A 9,530-nucleotide genomic window follows, 5' to 3' on the forward strand; every position below is an offset into this window, starting at 1 on the left:
ACGTAGACACTTTTAGCCGTACTTAGACATCCTAATGCGTACTTAGACATCCTTAGCCGTACTTAGACATCCTTCGACGTACTTTAACATACTTAGCCGTAATTAGACATCCCTAGCCGTACTTAGACATCCTTAGCCGTACTTAGACATCCTTAGCCGTACTTACACATCCTTAGCCGTACTTAGACATCTTTCGACGTACTTAGACATCCTTAGCCGTAATTAGACATCCCTAGCCGTACTTACACATCCCTAGCCGTACTTACACATCCTTAGCCGTACTTAGACATCCTTAGCCGTACTTAGACATCCTTTGACGTACTTTGACATCCTTAGCCGTAATTAGACATCCTTTGCCATACTTAGACATCCTTAGCCGTACTTATACATCCTTCCACGTACTTAGACGTCCTTAGCCGTAATAAGACATCCCTAGCCGTACTTAGACATCCCTAGCCGTACTTAGACATCCTTAGCTGTACTTATACATCCTTAGCCGTACTTAGACATCCTTAGGCATACTAAGACATCCCTAGCCGTACTTAGACATCCTTAGCCGTACTTAGACATCCTTAGCTGTACTTATACATCCTTAGCCGTACTTAGACATCCTTAGGCGTACTTAGACATCTTAAGACGTACTTAGACAACCTTAAACATCCTTATCCATACTTAGCTGTACTCAGCCATCCTTAGACATACTTATACATCCTTAGACATCCTTAGCCATACTTAGCTTTACTCAGCTATCCTTAGACATCCTTAACTGCACTTAGACACCCTTAGCCGTACTTAGACATCCTTATGCGTACTAAGACATCCTCATGCGTACTTAAAATTTCTTTTTGTATGCACATATATAGGGGTACCCTGTCAATGTCTTTTAGACAACCAGGCAGAGGTCAGAGGTGGAAGCAGCTCGAGAGAGTGGGAAAGTTATGGAACACTAGCGCGCTGTTGCAGTCACATGGAAACGATCAATGCCGTGACCATTGCTGCAGGCTTATTCCACTATGTCGTGGCACACTGTATTGAACAAATCCGCAGGTAACCGCTATATTGAAAGACACTGATTTCATGTCGAGTACGGCCACCCAACCACTTTATATCGTTTGTGTGTGTCTACTACATTGATAACGTAATAATAACACTGTTAAAGGGGAAGTATCACGAAAATTTGATGTCATTTCAAAACCCAAAAATGTTTGTCTGACAACAGACAGTTGGTTGATATGGGAACAGGAACAATGCATTGTCAAAATTGCACTACTATATTTTAGGTTTATCTTTTAGCTTCTTAGAAAGGAAAAAATGAATAAATTTTAAAAGTGGGCGTAACACCTCGTTATTGTGCACCCTAGGTGTGCACTACAATGCTAAGTAAAACTAGTCGAAGAAAGTGTAGATTTTGTGATAATTTACTGATTAGTTTTCGTTATACTGGGTTTCAACTTTCACACACGGATTCTCCGCAACATTTCAGGTATATATTGCCCCATTACATTGAAGTAGTTTTGTTTAAGTATGATGTATCCAACGGAATTTTCTTGATGTAAAATCCTTATGTAGATGTTATTGTTACACTGAAATGTTAATGTTTTGTTATTTCTTTCCTCAATAAACGGGATCAGTGAACTGGCATAAATGTTTGTGTCAACTACATGTATAGGTTTATGTAATGCTTGGCGTTTTTTCCAGCTACAACAACACTAAACAACTACAATTCTAGGAATTAAGATGCACGCAAAATCATACTAAGCCTAATTGGATAACAAAACTTCACGGCAAAGACCATACAAGCCTAGATTTATTGCGGGTTCAATTTCGTGCACCAACACTGATCTTTCACTGAATGCTAATCACAGTCTACCTACTGCGGCAAAACTATTCTGGTTAAACGGTTGTAAAGAGAATGTGGATTATCAACAATTTAAAAAATTAAACCACACATTAGAAGAAAAACAACTTGAAATTAAGAAGTAATGGGCTTCCTTACCGCACTATTTTGAAGTATAGTTTGACCAACTTCTATTGTAATTTGTGCATGTAGTGAACCAATTAAAAAAAAAAAAACAAGAATACAACTACTCGTATTACTATGGAATTTTGAACTTTGTATTCAAGCATACCACCAGGAGGTAAAAAACACTAAAACTGAGAAATAACTTTCACAGTTTCTGGACAGATGATAAGACGCCTGTAATATTTAGCACCTGAATTGGTTGGGATATCCGCGTCTATGGGCCCTACTAGCGCTCCTTTATTAGCTCATATGTTCCTTCACATTTTCGCGTATGATTCCATTCATACGTTTATAAAAACGGAGATGCCTAAAGCCGCTCCCTTTATCACCAATACTTTTAAATTGCTATCTATATTAGAACTACGGTACGTTATATTAACCAGACAATATAAGTTTCTATTGTAGTCCCCTCTACGCTCTCCTGAAAACTTGAGACTGAATAAAGTGAATTCTGAAAATAACTTATAGAAATCATTCGCAACTAGTAGGCTGTGTCACGGCACCGTCTTCTCTCCGGCAAATATTTAAAATTCCACAAAATCAGACGATATAAGATGTCTTCCATAACGTATACCAAACACGAATGGTAAGCTGCTGTACCACAGTTATCAAGCGTGGCTACCATGAGATACTCAAAGTTCACAGGCGACAAACCAAGAGTGGTTAAGGATGTCTAAGGTTGACTAACTGCAGCTAAAAATGACTAAGTACAGCTAAGGATGTCTAAGTACAGCTAAGGATGACTAAGTGCAGCTAAGGATGACTAAGTACAGCTAAGGATGTCTAAGTACAGCTAAGGATGTCTAAGTACAGCTAAGGATGACTAAGTGCAGCTAAGGATGACTAAGTACAGCTAAGGATGTCTAAGTACAGCTAAGGATGACTAAGTACAGCTAAGGATGTCTAAGTACAGCTAAGGATGTCTAAGTACAGCTAAGGATGACTAAGTGCAGCTAAGGATGTCTAAGTACAGCTAAGGATGACTAAGTGCAGCTAAGGATGTCTAAGTACAGCTAAGGATGTCTAAGTACAGCTAAGGATGACTAAGTGCAGCTAAGGATGACTAAGTGCAGCTAAGGATGTCTAAGTACAGCTAAGGATGACTAAGTGCAGCTAAGGATGTCTAAGTACAGCTAAGGATGTCTAAGTACAGCTAAGGATGACTAAGTGCAGCTAAGGATGACTAAGTACAGCTAAGGATGTCTAAGTACAGCTAAGGATGACTAAGTACAGCTAAGGATGACTAAGTACAGCTAAGGATGACTAAGTACAGCTAAGGATGTCTAAGTACAGCTAAGGATGACTAAGTGCAGCTAAGGATGTCTAAGTACAGCTTAGGATGACTAAGTACAGCTTAGGATGACTAAGTACGGCTAAGGATGTATAAGTACAGCTAAGGATGTATAAGTACAGCTAAGGATGACTAAGTACAGCTAAGGATGTCTAAGTACGGCTAAGGATGTATAAGCACAGCTAAGGATGTATAAGTACAGCTAAGGATGACTAAGTACATCTAAGTATGTCTAAGTACAGCTAAGCATGGCTAAGGATGTCTAAGTACAGCTCAGGATGTCTAAGTACAGCTAATGATGTCTAAGGACAGCTAAGAATGCCTATGTACATCTAAGGATGTATAAGTACGGCTAAGGATGTATAAGGATGTCTAAGAACGGCTAAGGATGTCTAAGGACAGCTAAGGATGTCTAAGTACATCTAAGGATGTATAAGGATGACTAAGTACAGCAAAGGATGTCAAAGTACGGCTAAGGATGTATAAGGATGTCTAAGTACGGCTAAGGAAGTCTCAGTAAGGATGTATAAGGATGTCTAAGTACAGCTAAGGATGTCTGAGTACAGCTAATGATGTCTAAGGACAGCTAAGGATGTCTATGTTTATCTAACGATGTATAACGATGTCTAAGTACTGCTAAGGATGTCTATGTACATCTAAGGATGTCTAAGTACTGCAAAGGATGTCTAATTACGACTAAGGATGTCTAAGTACATCTAAGGAGGTCTAAGTACTGCAAAGGATGTCTAACTACGGCTAAGGATGTCTAAGTACATCTAAGGAGGTCTAAGTACTGCAAAGGATGTCTAATTACGGCTAAGGATGTCTAACTACATCTAAGGAGGTCTAAGTACTGCAAAGGATGTCTAATTACGGCTAAGGATGTCTAAGTACATCTAAGGAGGTCTAAGTACTGCAAAGGATGTCTAATTACGGCTAAGGATGTCTAAGTACATCTAAGGAGGTCTAAGTACTGCAAAGGATGTCTAATTACGGCTAAGGAGGTCTAAGTACGGCAAAGGATGGCTATGCTCAGGATGTTTATGTATATAAGTGTAACCCTAACACGGACCACTATATGAGACCCTACATAAAGTAGTTTATATAAGTGTAGCTGCCCGGACCACTACATGAGTGCCTACGCCCGAACCACTATATGAGTGCCTACACCAAGTAGTTACCGGATCCATGCACACACACAACCACACATAAACATTACAAAACTCGAGTTTGATATTTCAAATCTCCCTCCAAAACAAAGAAGTTGGTTGCAGGGAGTTTTTCGGTTTGGGGCTTCCTGTCGGAATCCCCTGCCACAACGTTCTTCAGGCGTCAAGCAGGGTAGGGTAGGGCCTTATTTCCTCCCTGGGCGTCAAGGTGACCAATATATATGGCCAAAACGCGCTTGGGCTCTGGAGACGAGATTGCCCAGCAAGCTCTGTGGTAGTAGACTGGCCTTGAGTAAACGCGGGAAACAAGTCCGTAGCTAGTGGCTCTAAATAGTTGCAGCGTTTTTACATGTTCTCGTTTAATATTCGCCAGCTTATCGCCATCCGGTTGTTTGTTTCAAAGACTTCTTGGACTCCCACAGGTACGTATAAGTCAGGTTATCTTCAAATATTTACTCGTGTGCTCGAACAACGGATTACCGTACAGTAGGTTACAGTGTATGTGCCTATCTCATGGACGCACCTCTTCGGACTTTACGTATTTATGTTTCGTTTATTCCTCGTAGACTTTAAATAAAACCCGTAAGATAGGTTCTAATGAGTTATTGATTTATAGTCTACTTTTGCTAGCTTGCGACCGGTTTCGTTTAGTCAAAAAAACAAGGTTTGCTTCCAAGTAAGAATTACGAGTTAACTGTTTCACATTTTCGAGCAACTTCACGGGAAAAAACTTGTTATATTTTTGTGAGGTAAGTTATGCCTATATTCTTGGACAGCGCGAAGGCCAAAGGTATTTTCAAGTTCAACAACAGTTTCATAAGCGGCAAAATACAGTACCGCTTGAAACTATTAGACCATTTGCACACGGTAAGAGCCTCGTCTTTGCCTATCGGGATTTCCGCGAATTCACCGCGGTGGGACGAAACCACGACCGCAGCAAAGATGAAAGCAACCAAAAGCCGCAATGAATAAGATACGACAACAGGCCTTATCACGGTTTTCGACGCCATTTTGACGGGTAGGCAAACAGGCTTGAAATAACAGTGTTTGTATGGAAATCCGATGTCAAGTATTTTTCATAAAACATCTGAAAAATTCATGAATTGGAAACTTCTGGCACTAGGAAAAGGATTTTAGGAACAAAATTGGAGGGATGTAGCTGTGCCAGAAAGCGTCCAGTCGTGTTTTGAACTTTCCATACATTTCCCTGTATTTTTTTCCCGCGAACTATTTTAGTAGCAGCTCACAGCTGGTTCGCTATGCAGACAAATGTAGGGAAAGTTCAAAACACGAGTGGACGCTTTCTGTCACAGCTACATCCCTCTAATTTTGTTCTTAAAATCCTTTTTCTAGTGCCAAAAGTTTCCAATTCATAAATTTTTCAGAAGCGATGTTTTATGAAAATTATTTGACATCGGATTTCCATACAAACACTGTTATTTCAAGCCTGTTTGCCTACCCGTCAAAATGGCGTCGAAAACCGTGATAAGGCCTATGCCTCTCTCGTAAGCGACAACCCTTGGGGCACGACAAAGTGGGCGCTTATGGAAAAGATCAACAAAACCAGCTTAATACTAGATTAATTGATTAATTAATTACAAAAAAAAAAATGAGCTTATCAGCTAAAATTAGGCAAATAGTTGCATTTTCTGCAGAGACAATCTTATGGCATTTCTGTTCCATGGCTTGAGGAAAAGATTGAAACCACCGGCATATTTCAAGTTGAATTGCGCCTGGACTATCTACTGTTATTATCTGTCAGCGGTCCGGGGTAGCGTCATTTAAAATTAAACATTTGTCACTTCTGAGTAATGATAATAATCTTTATTGAGGAAATCAATTTCACTCTGGTAAGTGATTTACAAAAGAGTCCTCGAAAATTAAAAAGAACAAAAAAGGAAAAATACAGCTAATATATGAATATATAAGACTTAGACTAAAGACTATTTACATTTCTTAACACTCTTTAATTATTTACTAACGATCATACGTGATTATGTTGGGTGGTTGCTTACAAGAAACAGAAAACAGAAGAATATGTCAATTTTCTGGCCTAAAAGTGGTTGCGGTCTCTTAAGAAATTTGAGTTGTGGTCGCTTACGAGAGAGCTCTTGAAATGGTATTTAACTGAGAAACAAAATGTTTTATACGATGTGGTCGCTTACGGGAGGTGATCGCTTACGAGAAGTGGTCGCTTTGAGAGAGTTGACTGTAATTACTATTATCAGGGTATTGTTAAAAAAAAAAAACATACAAAAGAATGTGTGAGGACTCATAGAATCGAAAGCCAAACGACCAACAATTTGTTTTGTGGACTGAATTTTTTTTTGTAGACTGATGTTTCTTTTTCTACATTGGGAACTTGTTCAGTTTTTGTCACCCTACAGGCAATAATCACGGAGCAACAGAAATAGTTTCAGTCTAATTCTTGCCGTTAATGCCACACAGACAAGAAAGATTTTTGTTTAATTAGCCTCCTGATGTAAAGTGCGCAATGCCATATATAAGAATGACACTGATCGAGATCGCGAGGTTTGCACCATTTTTATTCAAAATATGCAGTCGGATTACGGCACGGATGTGGACGAAAACAAACTGTGTTTTGTTGTTGTTGGCCTAGGTGCAGCTGGAAGTGCCAGAGAAGTGAGGCCTTAAAATGGTCACGCAATAGAAGTCGCCAGTCACGCCAATCGCCGAGCGGTGTCCCCCAAATTAATGCCAAACGTGTCTAGTGGTCCTTACTTTAGTTTATTACTCTACGTTTCATTAGAGCTTGTGTGTTTGGATACTTTAAACGGAACAGTGACATTAATATGAAGCAAAATAAACAACAAAATCAGTGTTTTTATAATCTCAGTTAAGGAGGGTGCCTACTAATACCGAACTATTTTTACGCGGTTTATGACTATTCGGGAAAAGGAGATCTTAGCAATGGCTATTGGAATCCATGCAATTTTCAAAGATAATCGACCAAACAATTATTCTAAAAAGCCGTAAAAGACAAAGCAATGTATGGTGTTTTTTTCTAAATTGAAGCTTTGTTATCTCTGAAAAATGCATGATTACCCCCAATTTTTACTTGGTATACCAAGAGCTCTTGCTGAGTTCTGCTTTCTCCGCAAAGTTTTAAACCACGCAAAAATATCCCTGTATTACTAGGCATCACCCATAGGAATCCTGAGTATCTCGAGATGCGCAGAACGTATGCGCAGTAGCAAAAGTAGGCACCATCCTTAATTGCATAAGAAAGAAGTGTAATAATAAATCGAAGAGTAAGCAAGAAGTAAAAAATAATCCAAGAGCACAGAAGTAATCACTTTTGCTCCATAAATATTGACTAGGAAAAACACATGTAAAAGAAGTAATTTTCCGTGTTTTTCGTCCTGACCCTGGCAGGACTAGATGCTGAAATAATAAAATGTTTTACCATTAATTTTGAATGCGGGTCTTGTATTGTTTACTAGATAGTAACGCCATCTAATATGTTTGAAACAAATTCTCCTCAAAGGACTCCTTGGGATTAGCGATTGTTATCGATTACTGTCAATTGCTATCAATAATTATTATCCATTATCTCAATCAACAATAATCAATAATAAATTCTTTCTGTGAGTTCAATTGTTATCGATAACTGATTTCAATCGATATCAATCACCGATTGATATCGATTGTATCGATTGATTTCCGATATCTATTTATATCAATTGACTACGTCTGGCTGACCTTTGCATTGCTTTGCGTATCAAAAGGAAAATTGCGAGAAGTTTAATTGTTTTGTACATTAAGCATATAACTTTAGGCATAATCCAAAATATTGTTACATTTACCAGTTCAATTCACGAATTCACTTGAACAGAGTGCTTTGATTATTTCCCTTCTGAGTGAGAGCTTCCGTAAGCCCAACAGTTTGCATATTGTAGAACTTATTGTCACTCGAAGAACTTGAAAACAAAGTGAACAATAGCCTATTCAAACCCAACCGCATCCTGACCTTTACCACAGCTTAAGTTAGCCGGAAAAACCTATGCCAAACCGGCTTTTCATTGCGGTTAGACAGGGTTTTGCCAAGGTAAAACTGCGGAGGCAAAATGGCGGCAAATGGTCCAATAGTTTCAAGCGGTACTGTATTTTAATTTAACATTGCTTGTTTGGAGGAACATTTATCCCCTTAAGTGAATACAACCGGTAAACAAGATTTACTGATAAGTTCAAAACTTGGCTATATATTTTTTCTCAAGTTTTGTGATTTGAAACCCCGCCAAGCAAGTACAAGTTGTATTAAGTGTCATTGAGCCCGACAGGGAGATGGTAAAAAAAAAGTCGCACTACTAGCCTAAGTGGCCCACACGGCCGGAGGTTAATCCGGTTTCTGTAGCATGCAGCAACTAGGAGTATTACTATTCCCCCCTGGATGGGATGTCAGTCCATCGCAGGGTTACCCTCAGCAGTATGTCGCCGGTACCAATTTATACACCTGGGTGAAGAGAGACAATGTGGAGCAAAGTTTCTTGTCTAAGGAAATTACTATCACACCAAGATGGGGTTCAACAATTTATTGACAAAAGATGAACAGGCTAACAACTTAATATTGACCCTCACCTTATGGGTGGGAGGGTAGGGTTTCAAGGCCTAACAGAGATTGTCCAACACGAGAGTGAACTCGAGCACACGTCCTAATGACGTCACTGGTTCTGAGTGGCCAATGACCATGTGCTATTAATTACAAGCATTAACTCTTGCAAGTTAATCCTACCCAACAACACAGTAATGAAGAGACCAACCTGGCCTCAAACCAACGACCCTCTGATTGTCCAATTGAAAGTCGATGCGCTTATCACTACACCACCACGCCTCCACAGGGGGATAGTAGAGGTGCTTTTTTCCTCATGAGCCACATGTTTTATTAAAAGGCTCGTTATATGTATGAAATAAAATTCTGGGATAATCTGGAATTAGATAACATGCGATGTATGGCAAAAAATTTTCTCACAAAACCTTCCATAACAGATTGTTTAGCTTTAATACTTGAGGAAGGTCTCTCCCAAAC

The 9,530-nt window shown here is 39.3% G+C and overlaps 1 long non-coding RNA gene across 1 annotated transcript in view; it reads left to right on the plus strand.

Moving 5' to 3' along the window:
- Positions 1-4,620: 4,620 nt before the first annotated feature.
- The window catches only part of LOC146463070 (uncharacterized), a 12,602-nt gene continuing 7,692 nt past the window's right edge, over positions 4,621-9,530 (plus strand). Inside the window, exon 1 of the long non-coding RNA XR_014857000.1 lies at positions 4,621-4,905. This is a non-coding gene — a long non-coding RNA (uncharacterized LOC146463070). The remainder of the gene's footprint in view (positions 4,906-9,530) is intronic.

This window comes from Pavona decussata, unplaced genomic scaffold (assembly GCF_977016875.1).
Source record: "Pavona decussata unplaced genomic scaffold, jaPavDecu1.1 SCAFFOLD_181, whole genome shotgun sequence".
In the NCBI taxonomy this organism is placed as follows: Eukaryota; Metazoa; Cnidaria; class Anthozoa; order Scleractinia; family Agariciidae; genus Pavona; species Pavona decussata.